The following is a 20,466-nucleotide window of genomic DNA, read 5'->3' on the forward strand; positions in this document are numbered from 1 at the left end:
GTTTCGCATGTTAGTAGCTATCGTCGCTACGCTAATATTCTATTCAATCAGCGGAAATTGCGTCAATTATCCAACACAGCTAGCACGAGGCGGCAGCTTGCTCGTGCGTCGGTGCGTGCCGTCGTGCAGGTCACGTGGCCGCAGCTGCAGCACGTCGATCCGGCGGCGCACGCGTTCCCATGAACGGGCTGGTGCATGCATGCATGCTTTGCCGGCGACGGCGCGCTCGGCGACGGCGCTAGCGGCTGGCGTTTCGGTGGCCGGTTGCGCGCTCCGGTTGATCACGGGGCTCGTTCGGAGGAGAAGGCGACACGAGCCGGCACCGGCAGGCATCACGGGCTGGAGCCTGGAGGGCCGCAGGAAGCAGGATTGGCTGGCTGGCTGGCTGCCCACAGAAACGGTTTCTGCCAGTGCGGCGGCGGGTTTCCTGAATGGAGATGAGCGCGTGGTCTGAATCGCCGACTTCCTTTGTCTCCAGCAAGAGGGGTCAAAGTTGGATGTGGCACAAATAATGAAGATGGGTTCTGTGTGGGCTGGACCATGACCGTGAATGGCCCGCGCTGGATTGGCACGAATCTGGTAAGAGCCCGGTCCCCCTAATAAATGATCTAAAAACGTTAACGTTTAAAATATGGGTGTAGCTATTTCTCAATTGACTATAAACAATTAAATCTCAGTTATAATATATGTTGCAACTAACAACTAACACAAATCACGAAACAAATCTAATGGCGTACTGACTTAAGCTCGAGGCACGAAGAACTAGCAAAATCCTTAAAATATTGTATCAAATAGATCCCATGTAAGTCTGACATGTAAATATTTTTGCAGGGACTTTTAAAGCGAGACACTAGAACCTCAGATACAAGGTTCCGGGTCGATTTAAGGGTGACCTTTAAGCTTGACATTGGGACATTTCACCTCAATCGGTACCGATACACCTTACAACAAAATTCCGCCGCAGTGGTTGGGGTTCTCACCACATTGTCCTGATTACGGTCAATTCTTTGTAAACCGCAACATAACATGAAAGGAAAGAAGAGCAGCCGTCAGAGGAGAGGGGAGGAGCTCGAGGTGCCTAGAGCTGCTCCGGAGCTATATGTGGTAGGCTGGCGGCCGGCAGGGGCCACGCTAGCCCTTGGCCGGAGCAAAAAGAGAACCGGTTGGGCACGGGTAGAGCCTGACGCGTGGAATAGGGCGGTGGCTTCCTGCCGAAGCAACGTCGGCTGACTAAGGCACGAAGATGAGCGTTTGTCCATTCCGGGCAGGAACTCTCGCGTTTGTGGGGAAGAAAGGCAAATAATTCTTTCAACATAACAGGAAAGGATTTTTTCAGGTATTTGTTCTGCCTGTTCCCCGGCCTCTTGTACCGTAAAAGCTTATAGTGCACCTTCAACACCTCTTACCGTTCAATGGGGGCAAGGCGCTTCACTTGAATACTCCCTTCGTATAGTAATATAGTAATATACGATGTTATAGTTGCTTTTAAAGTTGACTAGATACAAGCTAAAAGAAGTGAATCTACACACTAAAAACATGATTCCTAAGTTTGGAACAGCTTGAAAAGCTCCCATCCCTCCCGGGCCGCTCGCGCGGGCGGTTTCGGAGGGCGCCCTACACCTCCGCCAAACAACCGATCTTCAAGCTCCCTTGCCCGCTGCCGCCGCCGGCCGCCGGCGGGGTGGCGGCGCTCGGCCGCCGGCGGAGGGCGGGTGGCAAGCCTCTCTTGCCTCCTCTTCGCGCGGAGAGAGGGCGGAGTGGAGGAGCTGCGGCGGTGCGGTAGGCCGAGGCGGTGAGGCGTGCGGCCGAGGTGGCGCGGTGGTCGGTGATGCGGCGTGGGGCGGCGCCGCGATGGGGCTGCGAAGGGCGGAGGTGGCCGCCGACGGTGCGGGATCCGGGCTCGATCCGGGCCGGTGGGCCCCGGCTGCTCGCGCCGAGACGGCGTATGCTCGTTCCGTTGCGGGTCTGCCGGCTACTACGTCTGTTGCCCGCAACCGTGTCGGATCCCATGGTCGGTCATCTTCTCCGCAGCCGGTTAGTGGTGTGGGGGCTGCTGACCTGGCATGAATAAAGGTGGTGGTCCTAGGGCCTTTCTTGTGCGAAGATGGAGACCTTCCTGAAGTCAGTCCCTCTTGATCTGGCCGGAGTGGTGTGTTCCGGAAAGCTCCGCCGGCGGATGTAACAGCGCTTTTTTTGCCCGAGTTCGCTGGATCAGTGGTATTTTGTCGGATGCACCCGTGCTTTTATTCCGGCCGATTGGTTCTGGAGGGAGCGTCGGGAAGCTCTGTTCTTTCTTGACATATGGAAACATGCTCCATGGCGAAGTTAGAGGCGAAAAATACCATGAGGGTCGGATTGAAGGACTTGCTATGGAGGTTCAAGTTTTTTAGCGTTGTTGAGGGGCTTGCTTGGTATTCTGGGTTTCGTAACAACAATATGTAAGAGGGGGCGGAAATACAGGTGAAGTTCAGAGTCTTACCTTTCAGGATGAAAATTGAAGGTCTGGTCTTAACTGGCAATGACCTTGTTGGAGGCATTGTTTTGAAAGTGGGGAGTATCTTCAGAGTGAAAACCTAAGATCTTCTGATCGGGCGACGATAGTGTTTATGCACTGTTACCTTCTTGGAGGCGTTGCTTTTAGAGAGCATGGAGTTCAGGTGTTGTCTTGGTGGTGGATGTACCGATGTTGCTAGGGCTGGAATACCGTAGCGGGACTTTTTTTATGTAATTCTTCTTTGTTTTTTTGTTGTTGTATGCATCCGTAATGCTATTAGAGTATTGCGTTGTTGAAGAGGCTGAATGTAATTGGTATCTTCTTAATATTAGATACAAGATATAAGCTGTTGCCAAGGAATTGGACGGTGCGTGCATAGCTGACTTGTGGGCCTGGATGGCCCGGTCGTTGTTGTGCTATTCATCCCTTGTCTCTGTGCTTTCTCTCTTGTGTGGATCCTCTCCATCCCCACGCTTCTGCCTCCTCTTCCTGGCCGCCCACCACATCAACTGCACCACCACTCCCCACCAACTCCGCCATCGCTCGCCATCGTCTACACCAGTGTCGAGGACCTACGCCGGTGTTCAAAAATCGAATCCAGATGACCTTCTTCTAAGAGCACCTGCGTGCTAGGGTTTTGAGTCGCCGCCCCGCCTAGCTCCGGACGAAGTCTTCTCCGAGACATCTACTTCCCCTCCGCACCTCCTTGCTCCATGTCCAGATTCGAGAGCCGCCCCGAGCTTTCTCACGTCATCCTATGTACTATTGTTCAGTGTCAATTCTTTTAGATTGAACAACGTGGTTTCTCACAATTTATTGGCTGCAGATTTGTATCCTTTCCTTTTTCTGGGATGGTGCGACACAGATCTGTACGAGCCACCTCCTCTTGCTGTTGTAACTTCCATGATTTTCTGATGCCAATGGGATTTTTTCATCACTCAGCAGGGAACCAGAAAATACGGGAATTAGAGCAATTCGATCGGTTAGTCTTCTCTGGTCTGGCTTCTTTTTAAGGCTTTCAGTTTCATTTAAATTTGTTAAAATTTCCAGTTTTATGCTCTGATTAAAATTTGATTACACATAATAGCTGGATTAAAAAAATCTTACAGAACCAGAAAATACGGGAATTAGAGCAATTAGATTGGTTAGTCTTCTCTGATCTGCTTTTTTTTTTAGGTTTTCAGTTTCATTTTAATTTGTTAAAATTGCCAGTTTTATGCTCTGATTAAAATTTGAGTACACATAATAGCTGGATTAAAAAAATATCTTACATGCTTTGATATCTTTTGATATTATCTAATATATAATAGGCTTTGTCTAGCATCACCAATACCTTTTTTTGTAGTATCAAGGGATTCAGCAGGTATGGTTCCTCCAAGTTGTTTTCCCTGAATTTAGTTCATTGATTACGCAATCGGCATGGCCTCAACATTAGGTAATTAAGACGTACTAATTGGTTGTGTCAGCTTAATTACTTTCTCTACTACTGGATTGGATTGCTATTCCACTGTATCCTTCTCACAGCTATTAATTATGTCTTGGTTCCCTGTAGAAGTTGATAGATAATGCTTTATTCTTAAGTTTACTGTTTTTTTCACTAGGCGCTATATGAATTTTCCTTTCCAAACAAAGTTCTGTTATGTTGTATTAAATATGCATGGTAGATTCTGAGGAGAGATTTATGCGGCAGTCCGTTCATCAAGTAGCACAATCTGATCGTCAAGTGTGAGAGATGGGAAGAGTAATAAAATGCATTGACTCTTCATGCTGCTACAGCAGGTTAGTTATTTGTTAAGACAACTCCGGAGAAGATTTATATTTTTTTATACACTTGGTGATCGTCAAAGGCTGTTATGCTGCCTGTATGTTAGGAAGTGCCAGTTCTACACGAAATAAAGTTTCACCGATTACACGTAGCAGTTTCTGATCAATTATTTTGTCGCATTAACAAGTTTGCAGAAACATAAAGGTACAGCTCTGAATTTTTGTCCTCACATCAAAGTTCCTAAGTTATAAATAGTTCACTACTTTTTCTTCTGCGTGAAGGTTCTTTGGTAATCAAAAGCACAAACCAAGTTTGATTCATTGATGGACATTGAGACTAGATATATTTTGTCTATGTTACTCTTAGAGGGCATGTTAAATGTTGCTTAAATATTTTTCTCTCTCAAAGTACAACATATAATGCTTTATATCTAGGATTAAGATTTATCAACTTGCAAGCGTCTTCTCTTAGAGAGCGGTTATCAATAGAGCTCACATCAATATGTATTTCTCAAAAAGCAAAAAAATGACCAAGTTAGTTTAAGAATAAAAGTTGGATTGCGAGCCTTTGTGATAAGGCGTGGCCCGATCTTCTCAGTAAGCAACGGTGGTGATGATGATCACGGGGTGATTGCAGCGGAGGTAACTTGATGAAGTGGATGATAACTTGTATTACGCAACGAGATCTCTCGATTGGTCCCTGTCGCCAATGCAACAGCTCTCAACTCTGCAAGATATTCGCAACTCCACACGCTTGCGCACGTAGCCGCCGACCACGAAGCAGTAAGTTGCAACCTTCTAATTCCCAATGGAACAACAGATTACACAAGACGTTCAGATCTACACAATATCAAGCAATATGGTGTAGGGAATTCAATAGTTTTGCAGAGCAAACAACTAAGAACTAGGGTTTATCTTAAACGTGGTCTTAAGCGACTAGGGGCGTCCGGGCACTTATATAGGCGTCCGAGACGACTTCGGTCGAAAAGATACAAGAATAACCGACCCGGAATAGATGCGGTCGAGACGGACTCGGACACGGCCGGTCCGGGGGCCGGTCGGCCGGACTCGGGACCGGTGGCCGGTTCAAACCGGGCCGGGGACCGGGTTGCAACCGGGCGCGAAAGTTGTCGCGCAGTAACTCTCCCGGTTGGCATCGGCGTGGCGCCGGTTGGCGCCGAGTGGATCCGACTGCCGCCCGGTTGGACCGGAGCCAGGGACCGGCGCGCGGCGTGGCGGCCGGTCCGGCCGAGTCTTCGGGCCGGCCTGGACTTCGTCTTCTCCTCTCGCGCATGCCTCCGCTCTCCCTCGCGCGTCCATGATATATCTTCATGTCCAACTCCTTGTCCAGCTCCACGTCCATCTTCACATCCAGCTGCTCATCTCCTCCTCGTGCGATGCTTGTCTCCTCTTCATACCTGACGATACATAAGTAATAGGACTTAGGTAGTATAAAGTTCTGATCAATCAAAGTATCGTTTAGGAACAAGTTCACCTGTTGTTTAAGTAGCTTCGCACGAGCTCTTGTAATAGGTCCAATCCGAACTTCATTGGACTTGAGCTTCACAGCAGATTCATCTTCATTTGGTAATGACGGAGGTGGTGGTGTGGTAGGGATGTCCTCATCATCTCCCCCCCCTTCAAAAGGCGTCGACCTCGACGCTCCAAGGTCTTCTCCGTCATATGGTGTCAAATCAGCAACATTAAAAGAATTACTGACACCAAACTCATCAAGTGGAAGATCTATCGAGTATGCGTTATCATTGATCTTGGCAAGCACTTTGTAAGGACCAGCACCACGAGGAAGCAACTTGGACTTCCGTAGCTTCGGTAACCTATCCTTGTGAAAATATACCCAGACCATATCACCAGGCTTGAACAACATCTCCTTACGCTTCTTGTTCATCCTTGCAGCATTGCTCTTGCCTTTCTTCTCTATCAACTCTTTAGTCTTCACATGGATCTTTCGCACAAAATCTGCCCTCTTGGATGCCTCCATATTAAGTCTCTCATGTATGGGCAAAGGCAACAAGTCAAGTGGAGTAATGGGTTTGAAACCATACACCACCTCAAAAGGACATAGCTCCGTGGTAGAATGTATCTTCATGTTATAAGCAAACTTCACATGCGGCAAACACTCTTCCCACTCCTTCGATTCTTCTTGATCATGGATCTCAACAATTGTGACAATGTTCGTTCACCACTTCGGTTTGACCATCGGTTTGGGGATGACAAGTAGTGCGAAAAGTAGCTTCGTCCCTAGCTTTCTCCACAGCGTCTTCCAAAAGTAGCTCATAAACTTCACGTCACGATCAGAAACAATAGTTTTCGGGACTTGATACGTCTCCGACGTATCGATAATTTCTTATGTTCCATGCCACATTATTGATGATATCTACATGTTTTATACACATTATATGTCGTATTTATGCATTTTCCGGCACTGATGCCGAAGAGCCAGTTGCTGTTTTCTGCTGTTTTTGGTTTCAGAAATCCTACACAGGAAATATTCTCGGAATTGGACGAAATCAACGCCCAGGGTCCTATTTTTGCACGAAGCTTCCAGAAGACCGAGGGGGAAAGGAAGTGGGGCCACGAGGCGCCGCCACAACGGGCGGCGCGGCCCGAGTCTTGGCCGCGCGGCCTCGGTGTGTGGGGCCCTCGTGTGGCCCCCCGCGTTGCCCTTCCGCCTACTTAAAGCCTTCGTCGCGAAACCCCCGATCACCGAGAGCCACGATACGGAAAACCTTCCGGAGCCGCCGCCATCGCGAAGCCAAGATCCGGGGGACAGGAGTCTCCGTTCGGAACGCCGCCGGGACGGGGAAGTGCCCCGGAAGGCTCCTCCATCGACACCACCGCCATCTCCATCAACGCCGGCTGTCTCCCATGAGGAGGGAGTAGTTCTCCATCGAGGCTCGGGGCGTACTGCAGGTAGCTATGTGGTTAATCTCTCTCCTATGTGCTTCAACACAATAATCTCATGAGCTACCTTACATGATTGAGATTCATATGATGATGCTTGTAATCTAGATGTCATTATGCTAGTCAAGTGGGTTTACTTATGTGATCTCCGGAGACTCCTTGTCCCACGTGTGTAAAGGTGACGAGTGTGTGCACCGTGTGGGTCTCTTAGGCTATATTTCACGAATACTTATTCACCGTTATGAATGGCATAGTGAAGTGCTTATTTATATCCCTTTATGATTGCAATGTGTTTTGTATCACAATTTATCCGTGTGCTACTCTAGTGATGTTATTAAAGTAGTTTATTCCTCCCGCACGGTGTAATGGTGACGAGTGTGTGCATCGTGTAGTACTTGGCGTAGGCTATGATTGTGATCTCTTGTAGATTATGAAGTTAACTATTGCTATGATGGTATTGATGTGATCTATGCCTCCTTTCGTAGTGTGAAGGTGACAGTGTGCATGCTATTATAGTACTTGGTTTGGTTATGTTGATCTGTCATGCACTCTAAGGTTATTTAAATATGAACATTGAATATTGTGGAGCTTGTTAACTCCAGCGTTGAGGGTTCGTGTAATCTTACACATCCAACAAGAGAGTGTAGAGTCTAGCATTTATTTATTTATTCTGTTATGTGATCAAAGTTGAGAGTGTCCACTAGTGAAAGTATGATCCCTAGGCCTTGTTCCTAAATACTGCTATCGCTGTTTGTTTACTGTTTTACTGCATCTATACTTCCCGCAATATTACCACCATCAACCACACGCCGGCAAGCACTTTTCACGGCGCCGGTTACTACTTGCTCATACTTATTCATACCACTGTATTTCACTATCTCTTCGCCGAACTAGTGCACCTATTAGGTGTGTTGGGGACACAAGAGACTTCTTGCTTTGTGGTTGCGAGGGTTGCATGAGAGGGATATCTTTGACCTCTTCCTCCCTGAGTTCGATAAACCTTGGGTGATCCACTTAAGGGAAACTTGCTGCTGTTCTACAAACCTCTGCTCTTAGAGGCCCAACACTGTCTACAAGAATAGACATCAAGCACTTTTCTGGCTCCGTTGCCGGGGAGGAAAGGTAAACGGCACTCACACAACGGACCCCGACAACTAAGCACTTTTCTGGCGCCGTTGCCGGGGAGGAAAGGTAAAAGGCTCTCATACTCCGGTCCCAGGTAAAGTACTTTTCCGGCGCCGTTGTGTGTGTGCTCGAAGCTATTTCCTTTAGATCCTGCAATTGCATCTTTTTGTTTCTTGTTTACACTAGTTAGGCATAATGGAAAACAACAAAAATATGAGAGATCTTTATGAACTTTATCTTGAATTAGGACATGATGTGTTTGAAGAGAGAATTAAAAAACCCATGGAACTTTATATGCATGCTAATGGGAATGTTATTAATATGAATGCTTTGAACACTATTGTTGCTAATGCTATGGAAAATTCTAAGCTTGGGGAGGCCGGTTTTGATGAAAATGATCTCTTTAGCCCTCCGGGTATTGAGGAGAAAGTTTATGTTGATTATGATATGCCTCCCATATATGATGATTATAATGATAGTGGTCTTTTGGTGCCACCTACTATGGAGGATAAATTTGATTATGATTACAATGTGCCTCCTATATTTGATGATAGCTACTTTGTTGAATTAGCTCCCACTACAACTAATAAAATTGATTATGCTTATGTTGGGAGTAGTAATAATTTTATGCATGAGACTCATGATAAGAATGCTTTATGTGATAGTTATATTGTTGAGTTTGCTCATGATGCTACTTGAAAGTTATTATGAGAGAGGAAAATATGGTTGTAGAAGTTTTCATGTTACTAAAACACCTCTCTATATCTTGAATTTTTTTAAGTTACACTTGTTTTATCTTCCTATGCTTGTAACTTTGCTCTTCATGAACTTGTTTATTTACAAGATTCCTATGCATAGGAAGCATGTTAGGCTTAAATTTGTTTTGAATTTGCCTCTTGATGCTCTCTTTTGCTTCAACTACTATTTCTTACGAGTGCATCATTAAAACTGCTTTGAGCCCATCTTAATGGCTATAAAGAAAGAACTTCTTGGGAGATAACCCATGTGTTTATTTTGCTACAGATAACTTTGTTTTATATTTGAGTCTTGGAAGTTGTTACTACTGTAGCAACCTCTCCTTATCTTTATTTTATTGCATTGTTGTGCCAAGTAAAGTCTTTGATAGTAAGGTTCATACTAGATTTGGATTCATCGCAGAAGCATGATTTCTTCTTCGTCACGAATCCGGGCCTAATTCTCTGTAGGTAACTCGAGAAAATTATGCCAATTTACGTGAGTGATCCTCGGATATGTACGCAACTTTCATTCAATTTGAGAATTTTCATTTGAGGAAGTCCGGTGCCTCAATAAAATTCGTCTTTACTGATCTGTTACGTTTTGACAGATTCTGCCTTTTATTTCGCATTGCTTCTTTTGCTATGTTGGATGGATTTCTTTGTTCCATTAACTTCCAGTAGCTTTGAGCAATGTCCAGAAGTGTTAAGAATGATTGTTTCACCTCTGAACATGTGAGTTGATTATGCACTAACCCTCTAATGTGTTTGCTTTGAGTTTGGTGTGGAGGAAGTTTTCAAAGGTCAAGAGAGGAGGATGATATACTATGATCAAGAAGAGTGAAAGCTCTAAGCTTGGGGATACCCCGGTGGTTCATCCCTGCATATTTCAAGAAGACTCAAGCATCTAACCTTGGGGATGCCCAAGGCATCTCTTTCTTCATCGACAACTTATCAGGTTTCTTCTCTTGAAACTATATTTTTATTCGGCCACATCTTATGTACTTTACTTGTAGCGTCTTTTTGTTTTTGTTTTTGTTTTTGTTTGAATAAATGCTTGTGTGGGAGAGAGACACGCTCCGCTGTTGCATATGGACAAATATGTCCTTAGGCTTTACTCATAGTATTCATGGCGAAGGTTGAATCTTCTTCGTTAAATTGTTATATGGTTGGAATCGGGAAATGCTACTTGTAGTAATTCTAAAATGTCTCGAATAATTTGATACTTGGCAATTGTTGTGCTCATGTTTAAGCTTTTGCATCATATACTTTGCACCCATTAATGAAGAAATACATAGAGCTTGCTAAAATTTGGTTTGCATATTTGGTCTCTCTAAAGTCTAGATAATTTCTAGTATTGAGTTTGAACAACAAGGAAGACGGTGTAGAGTCTTATAATGTTTACAATATGTCTTTTATGTGAGTTTTGTCTGCGGCGGTTCATCCTTGTGTTTGTTTCAAATAACCTTGCTAGCCTAAACCTTGTATCGAGAGGGAATACTTCTCATGCATCCAAAATCCTTGAGCCAACCACTATGCCATTTTTGTCCACCATACCTACCTACTACATGGTATTTCTCCGCCATTCCAAAGTAAATTGCTTGAGTGCTACCTTTAAAATTTCTATCCTTTACCTTTGCAATATATAGCTAATGGGACAAATAGCTTAAAAACTATTGTGGTATTGAATATGTACTTATGCACTTTATCTCTTATTAAGTTGCTTGTTGTGCGATAACCATGTTCCTGGGGACGCCATCAACTACTCTTTGTTGAATATCACGTGAGTTGATATGCATGTCCGTCTTGTCTGAAGTAAGGGAGATTTACCACTCATTTATTGGTTAGAGCATGCATATTGTTAGAGAAGAACATTGGGCCGCTAACTAAAGCCATGAATCATGGTGGAAGTTTCAGTTTTGGACATATATCCTCAATCTCATATGAGAACATTAATTGTTGCTACATGCTTATGCATTAAAGAGGAGTCCATTATCTGTTGTCTATGTTGTCCCGGTATGGATGTCTAAGTTGAGAATAATCAAAAGCGAGAAATCCAAATGCGAGCTTTCTCCTTAGACCTTTGTACAATCGGCATAGATGTACCCCTTTGTGACACTTGGTTAAAACATGTGTATTGCGATAATCCCGGTAATCCGAGCTAATTAGGACAAGGTGCGGGCACTATTAGTATACTATGCATGAGGCTTGCAACTTGTAAGATATAATTTACATGATCCATATGCTTTATTACTACCGTTGACAAAATTGTTTCTTGTTTTCAAAACCAAAGCTCTAGCACAAATATAGCAATCAATGCTTCCCTCTGCGAAGGGTCATTCTTTTACTTTTATGTTGAGTCAGTTCACCTATTTCTCTCCACCTCAAGAAGCAAACACTTGTGTGAACTGTGCATAGATTCCTACATACTTGCATATTGCACTTGTTATATTACTTTACATTGACAATATCCATGAGATATACATGTTACAAGTTGAAAGCAACCGCTGAAACTTAATCTTCCTTTGTGTTGCTTCAATACCTTTACTTTGATTTATTGCTTTATGAGTTAACTCTTATGCAAGACTTATTGATGCTTGTCTTGAAAGTATTATTCATGAAAAGTCTTTGCTTTATGATTCATTTGTTTACTCATGTCATTACCATTGTTTTGATCGCTGCATTCATTACATATGCTTACAATAGTATGATCAAGGTTATGATGGCATGTCACTCCGAAATTATCTTTGTTATCGTTTACCTGCTCGGGACGAGCAGGAACTAAGTTTGGGGATGCTGATACGTCTCCGACGTATCGATAATTTCTTATGTTCCATGCCACATTATTGATGATATCAACATGTTTTATACACATTATATGTCGTATTTATGCATTTTCCGGCACTAACCTATTAACGAGATGCCGAAGAGCCGATTCTGTTTTCTCTGTTTTTGGTTTCGTAAATCCTACACGGAAATATTCTCGAATTGGACGAAATCAACGCCCGGGGTCCTATTTTTGCACGAAGCTTCCGGAAGACCGAGGGGAAAGGAAGTGGGGCCACGAGGCGCCGCCACAATAGGGCGGCGCGGCCCGGTCTTGGCCGCGCGGCCCGGTGTGTGGGGCCCTCGTGTGGCCCCCGCGTTGCCCTTCCGCCTACTTAAAGCCTTCGTCGCGAAACCCCCGATGCCGAGAGCCACGATACGGAAAACCTTCCGGAGCCGCCGCCATCGCGAAGCCAAGATCCGGGGGACAGGAGTCTCCGTTTCGGCACGCCGCCGGGACGGGGAAGTGCCCCGGAAGGCTCCTCCATCGACACCACCGCCATCTCCATCAACGCTGCTTGTCTCCCATGAGGAGGGAGTAGTTCTCCATCGAGGCTCGGGGCTGTACCGGTAGCTATGTGGTTAATCTCTCTCCTATGTGCTTCAATACAATAATCTCATGAGTTGCCTTACATGATTGAGATTCATATGATGATGCTTGTAATCTAGATGTCATTATGCTAGTCAAGTGGGTTTTACTTATCCGATCTCCGGAGACTCCTTGTCCCACGTGTGTAAAGGTGACGAGTGTGTGCACCGTGTGGGTCTCTTAGGCTATATTTCACAGAATACTTATTCACTGTTATGAATGGCATAGTGAAGTGCTTATTTATATCCCTTTATGATTGCAATGTGTTTTGTATCACAATTTATCCGTGTGCTACTCTAGTGATGTTATTAAAGTAGTTTATTCCTCCCGCACGGTGTAATGGTGACAAGTGTGTGCATCGTGTAGTACTTGGCGTAGGCTATGATTGTGATCTCTTGTAGATTATGAAGTTAACTATTGCTATGATGGTATTGATGTGATCTATGCCTCCTTTCGTAGTGTGAAGGTGACGAGTGTGCATGCTATTATAGTACTTGGTTTGGTTATGTTGATCTGTCATGCACTCTAAGGTTATTTAAATATGAACATTGAATATTGTGGAGCTTGTTAACTCCGGCATTGAGGGTTCGTGTAATCCTACACAGTTAGTGGTGTTCATCATCCAACAAGAGAGTGTAGAGGCTAGCATTTATTTATTTATTCTGTTATGTGATCAAAGTTGAGAGTGTCCACTAGTGAAAGTATGATCCCTAGGCCTTGTTCCTAAATATCGCTATCGTTGTTTGTTTACTCGTTTTATCTGCATCTATACTTCCCGCAATATTACCACCATCAACCACACGCCGAGCAAGCACTTTTCACGGCGCCGTTACTATCTGCTCATACTTATTCATACCACCTGTATTTCACTATCTCTTCGCCGAACTAGTGCACCTATTAGGTGTGTTGGGGACACAAGAGACTTCTTGCTTTGTGGTTGCAGGGTTGCATGAGAGGGATATCTTTGACCTCTTCCTCCCTGAGTTCGATAAACCTTGGGTGATCCACTTAAGGGAAACTTGCTGCTATTCTACAAACCTCTGCTCTTGGAGGCCCAACACTGTCTACAAGAATAGAAGCACCCGTAGACATCAGGACTCCATGTAGTCGTACAACCTCCCTGAAAAACAAGTTAGCGATATGCGACGCATCGTCGCTTTTGTGGCAGGCAATAAAATGTGACATTTTAGAAAATCTGTCCACTACCACAAATATAGAATCATGGCCTCTTTTAGTACGCGGCAAACCCAACACAAAATCCATAATAATATCCTCCCAAGGTGTAGTAGGTGCCGGTAAAGGAGTATACAAACCGTGAGGTTTCAGCTTGGACTTGGGCTTGTTGCAAGTAGTGCACCTCTTCACATACCTTTCCACATCCCGCCTCATTTTTGGCCAATAAAAGTGGTCAGCTAGCATGAGTAACGTCTTCTCACGCCCAAAGTGACCCATCAAACCTCCAGCATGTGATTCCTGCAATAAGAGCAAACGCACAGACGATTCTGGAACACATAGTTTGTTAGCTCTAAACAAGAACCCATCATGTATGTGATATTTTTCCCATGCTTTACCAATAGCACACAAGTGATATAGTTCAGCAAAATCATGATCAGTAGCATACAAATCACATAGTACTTATAATCCAGGAATTTTAACATCAAGTTGAGTTAATAGTATATTCTTCCTAGATAGAGCATCAGCAACAATATTATCTTTTCCCTTCTTATGCTTAATAATGTATGGAAAAGACTCAATGAACTCAACCCACTTAGCAAGACGCTTATGCAAAGTAGACTGAGCTTTTAGGTATTTCAAAGCTTCATGATCAGAATGTATGATAAATTCTTTTGGCCACAAATAATGTTGCCAAACCTCAAGAACTCTAATTAAAGCATACAATTCTTTATCATATATAGGATAGTTCAACTTAGCACCGTAGCAGTTTCTTAGAAAAATATGCAATTGGGCGACCCTCTTGCATCAACACACCACCAATTCCAATAACACTAGCATCACATTCAATCTCAAATTGCTTATTGAAATCAGGAAGTGCAAGCAACGGTGCAGAAGTTAACAATCTCTTAAGTTCATCAAAAGCATGATCTTGAGCTGCGCCCCACTCAAATATTAGACCCTTTTTAGTCAAGTCATTCAAAGGTGCAGCAATAGTACTAAAGTTGGGCACAAATCTTCTATAAAACCCAGCTAGACCATGAAAACTTCTAACTTGAGTCACATTCATGGGAGTAGGCCAATTTTGAATAACTTCAATTTTAGACACATCTACTTTTACTCCATGCTGAGAGACAACATAACCTAGAAATATGACCTTATCTTTGCAAAATATGCACTTCTCTAGATTACCATAGAGTTTATTCTCACACAACACTTGCAAAACATGTCGAATATGTCATCAAAGTACACAACCACAAACTTGCCAATAAATTCACGCAAAACATGGTTCATCAGTCTCATGAAAGTGCTAGGTGCATTAGTCAAACCAAATGGCATTACTAACCACTCATATAAACCAAATTTTGTTTTAAAGGCTGTTTTCCATTCATCCCCTTCTTTCATCCTAATTTGATGATAACCACTACGCAAATAAATTTTAGAGAACACAGCAGCACCACTCAGTTCATCTAGCATATCCTCTAAACGGAGAATAGGGTGACGATATCGAATAGTAATATTGTTTATAGCTCTACAATCTACGCACATACGCCATGTACCATCTTTCTTAGGAACTAGAATAACAGGAACAACACAAGGACTATGGCTTATGCAGATATAACCTTTGTCGAGTAGCGCTTGTACTTGCTTCTGTATCTCCTTCGTTTCTTCGGGGTTTGTTCTATATGGTGCCCGATTGGGTAGCGAAGCTCCGGGAATCAAGTCGATTTGATGCTCAATACCTCGCAATGGTGGAAGTCCTGCGGGTACCTCATCCGGAAACACGTCGCCAAATTCTTGCAAAACATTAGAAACACCAAGAGGAAGAGGGGTCATGTCGTTAGAAACCAAAACTGTACCCCTGTTCAAGAGCACAAGAGGCATGGCTGTAGGATCCTCGCTAAATTCTCTCATGTCTTCTTTGGTGGCTAATGAGACTAAGGAATTTACTCTCTCACTTTTCGTTATATTACTCACAACATTACAATTCTCTCGCCTATCTAAAGAAGCATCCTCCAAGTTTACTTCAACTTTCTGACGAGATTCATTGACAATTTGCTATGGTGACATAGGTCGTAAGTTGATTTTCTTGCCCTTGAACTCCAAGTGATATGTATTGGCACGGCCATTGTGTTGCATAGAACGGTCATAGAGCCAAGGCCGATCCAATAGTAGGTGACACACCGTCATAGGAACCACATCAAAATCAATGGAATCCTTATACGGTCCAATAGCAAATTTAACACGCACCATGTGGTTTACCTTCATCTCACCATTGTCGCTCAACCACTGAATATAGTATGGATGCGGATGCGGTAGATACTTCAACTTCAGCTTGGTACACAACTCCTTGCTTGCTAAATCGCGGCAACTCCCACCATCAATAATGACCTTGCAAGCCTTGTCAGGACCAACTAAAGTCTTTGTTTGGAACAAATTGCAGCGCTGAGTAGATGCACTAGGCAACACATTAAGAGCACGCTGTGACACAGCAATAGTGCGAGCGTCAGACGGATAAGCATCTACACCATCAATGTCATAGTCCTCATCGTCTGGAGCATTTGGATCAACCTCATCTCCAGTCTCATACTCATTGTCCTCATTGATAATCATGACCTTGCGGTTAGCACAATCCCTTCTAAAGTGACCCTTGCCACCACATGTATGGCAATTCATATCGCGGTTGCGCGTAGTAGACATGCTAGAACCACTCGTACTTGCAGCAGATTCGGACTTCTTTGTGTTTTGCACATTGGAGACCGGTTTGCTAGGCGGAGTAGAGTAAGGTGCGGAGCGCGTAGATGGCGCCGGCGCCGTCGATGGGGGCGCCCGAGGCGTGAAACGCCCTGCTCCCGTAGTACGGCCTTTCACCTTAGCTTCGTCAACCAATTGTGATTCAGCTTCTCTTGCATGATGTAGCAACTCATTCATAGTGGTGTAACTGTAATGACGAACAATGCCTTTGATATCACAATTCAAACCATTGAGAAAACGAGTCATTGTCATCTCAAGTGATTCTTTGACACGACCACGCTGCATGAGCATGCCCATCTCCATGTAGTATTCATCAACAGTCTTCACACCTTGTCTCAATAGGGTCAACTTATCAAATATATTGCGCAAATAATTTGTGGGCACAAAACGCTCGGTCATTGCCGCCTTCATAGAACGCCATGTGATAATAGGCGGTTCACCATCTTCTTCGCGAGCACTAACATATCGATCCCACCAATGCAATGCATAGCCATCAAATTCGGAAGAAGCAAGCTTGATCTTCCTATCTTCAGTGTAATTATGTAGGCGCCATAACTTCTCAATTTTCAGCTCCCAAGTGAGGTATTCTTCAACATCAGCACCTCCTTCAAACTTGGGTATGGAGAACTTAGGCTTACCCAATCCATCTTCTTCCTCAAACCCACGACCTGGACGTCGGAGTTCAGCAAAACCACGAGGGCGATTTCCTTGAGGCGCACCACGAGCATTGTGTGCATCATCTTGAAGCTCAGGATCTTCTTTGTGCAGTCAAATTCTCAATAGCTAGTCGCAAATCGACAAGACTGCGCTGGATATCCGTCATTTGATCTCGCATCGTGGTGACGGTTGCATTAGTAGCATCCAGCTTTTGGGAGATCCCTTGGACCGTTCCCCTAAGCTCATCATCCTGAGCGCGGAATTCATGTCGCATCTCATTACGAAGAGCCTCATACTCCCTCCATGTCATCAAATCCGCGGAGTTCTTGTTCTCCTGGTTAACAATTTTTTCATCACTAGCAGACATGGTTAGTAGGTTAGTGCACTAAATCAAAAATATATGGTGGTACTCTCACAACTCACTCAAAACTGATAAGAATAGGAAATCTTACCGCTCCAAAGTGAATTATGTGATGACCATACATACCACTGCATGTTGTAGTATGCCAGTCGTTGATATAACATTCACGAATTACCAATCCGCAAATATTACATCCCTCAGAGTAGTACAACAGAACATAGCGGGTCCATAACTCATTCATTTATTATTACAAGCCATATATACATATCATCTCGGAGTTCCTCTTGGGTCCTAAGAAGAATACTCCTGGGTTCGAGGTGAACCCGACTCAACTTACAATATAGAAGTCTTAGTAAGTTGTACATTTATTCTCATCGAGCAGCTTAGTACTAAGTGTTCGTACTGCTCGGCTACTACTACTATCAGATAAGCCTACGCTTGTTCTCCTCCGGAACCCTCCCCGGTGCCGTAGACGATGAGGTAATCCACTCCTTCTACACCTCCGGAGAGGTGGTTCTTCATAGCAGATGTCTTCTGCTCCTTCTTGGTTGTCGTTGTCCTCCTCAAGTCGATTCAGACAATCTAAGCAGGGGGTTAAGAGTGGTATGAGTACGAGCGTACTCAACAAGTTCATTATAGAAAAGAGGTGTTTAATGCACTAGCTACGATATCAGACCAAAAAGTCTAATACCCTAATCTTCCCGAGCTCTGGCGACTCGCGTCGCCGTCGCCGAATTTCTCCGGCCGCCTCCGGCCATCTCTGCCGACGAGATCAAGTGCGCCAGCTTCGCCTTTCGACGGCGCACCAGATCATCCGCGTCGATCTGGCCCTCGTCGCCTCCTCTGCTCGCCCCCAACTCGCCTGCACGCATGGCCGCACGGATCCGCGGCGATTCGCCGTTCGCCGGCGATCCAAACGCGGTGACGCGGCCGTGTGCCTCGCCGTGGTGGTGCTGGAGCACTTGTGCTCGGCGACGCCTGGCTTGGCCGCGGCTTGGCGCTGCCGTGGTCGAGCCGTGCCGCCGTGCCGCCATGGGCACGCCGTGGTGCTCCTGCTCCAGGTACGCCTCCTCTTCTTCTCTTCGTCTAGCTCCAGCTACGGCTGCTCCTCCTCTTGGAGATGCTGCCATGCCGTGCTGCTGCTGCTGCTGGACGATGCTAGCTGCTATTGTTGTGCTCTCTGCTGCTGTTATGGCGTGCTAGCTGTTGCTGCTGCTGCTCTACTAGCCATGGTTTTGCTTATGTGACCATGCATGTGATGTTGCTTTGCTTGTGCTGCTATTCCTATGCTCATGCTCATGCTATTACTTCTTCTGTGATACTCCTATACTTGCTCATGAGCATGCTGTGATGCTCATGGCTTGCCATGTTGCTCCAGCTGCTGTTGCTGTTACTGGATAATCATGTGTAGCCATGATTCTTGCCCCTGGCTTGATTACTGTGAGTAATCCTTGCTTTTAGCAAGGGCCAGTGCTATTTGTGTGATGCTTATTGGGCTTTGGCTCATGGTAGGCTCTTCTTGCTTAACTGTTGTCTATATGCATCAATTCCATGATGATGTGCTTCTGGATACAATTATAAAATTGTTTACATAATTTCTGTGATGCCTGACTGTTGTCTATATGCATCACCTACTGTCTGTGCCTGACTGTTGCTTATCTTTGTGCATGTGTGGCTCCATATCTGGTGCTGGTGCATGCTTTTGTTTGATAAAGCATCTACTGATGCTTGCAGTGATCCACTGGATCATTTGCAAGTGTCTATGTCACTGGTTACTTGTGTAATTCATTTATTTGTACAGTTTGGCTTGATTCAAAGGATAAATGAGATGAACTGTTGTTCAGTAATGATTCTTTTAATTGTTTTGCTTGAGCTAGAGGGATGCCAACAATTGTTGGGGACCCTAGCTCACTCTGAACCCATCAGGGTGATGATAAGTGTGCATGGCTTAGTGGTTTGGAATACTTGTGTGGTTGAGGTGGCCTCAACAGCAATATCTTGCTGTTTTGGTAGCTCCCACCTCTGATGGATTGCTGTGAAGGGTTAATTGCTTACTGGTTGATCATGCTTGACTGCCAGTAACTTTTGATGTTGAAAAATACTTGCAGAAAACTTTATTTCTGCCAATCTGATGGTATAGCTTATCTGTTAGGTGCTAGGTGACTTTGAGTGGCTAAATAGGATTAAATCCTTGATGGATTTCTTTGATTATGTCACTGTGGTGACAAAACCAATGTTCCCTTGGTGATTTATCCTTCTAGCTAAGTCATTTTTTTGCTGGCACCAAATGGTTTTGCAACCAAGTGATGATACAACAGGGTTCTACCCTGCTGTGCTTCTGTGATGCATGGCATGCTTATTGATGAGCAAAACATGATTTTGCTCAGGATGATTTGTGTATACCTCACTCCAGCTCCTAGATTAGTTGTTCTTGTAGAGGGTTTGCTTCTGGATGGTTTGTTGGCTTCCCCTGCTCCTCCTGGCTAGCTTATGATGCTTGATTTAATTCTGGTGATTTTTGAGAGAGGTTGAACAGCTCTGGCTGTTCTTCCTGTTCTTGTGGTTCTTGCTGTTCTGGTTGTTCTTACCCTTGTGCCAAACCTGTCGATAAGAATCCAGGGTTTCTTGGTGAAAAGGTTTTATACTGTCTCCCTCTACCCTTCCTTGGTCGACAGTAGTACTCTTCCAGGGTTCCTCTCCCCTGGACTGTGTGTGCTGTGAGGCATGCAGCTGACCTTGTGAGCTGCCTGTGTGGTTGTGGCTTGGAACTTGAGCTTTGGCATTGTGTACTTGAGCTAATCTTCCAGGTTGATCCAAATCAAAGGCTAACCCTCGGTTCTGACTCAGTATCTTGAAAGGTCCGATGTATCTAGGGCTAAGCTTCCCCTTCACTCCGAATCTCTGGAGACCTTTCATCGGACTTACTTTAAGGTATACCATGTCTCCAACTTTTGGGTCCCATGTCCTTCTCTTTTGGTCTGCATAACTCTTTTGTCGGCTTTGGGCTATTTTGAGCCTATCTCTTATGACATCGATGATCTGCTGCTTTTCCTTAACATAATCTGGA

This window comes from Lolium rigidum, chromosome 5, assembly GCF_022539505.1.
Source record: "Lolium rigidum isolate FL_2022 chromosome 5, APGP_CSIRO_Lrig_0.1, whole genome shotgun sequence".
NCBI classification, from domain to species: domain Eukaryota; kingdom Viridiplantae; phylum Streptophyta; class Magnoliopsida; order Poales; family Poaceae; genus Lolium; species Lolium rigidum.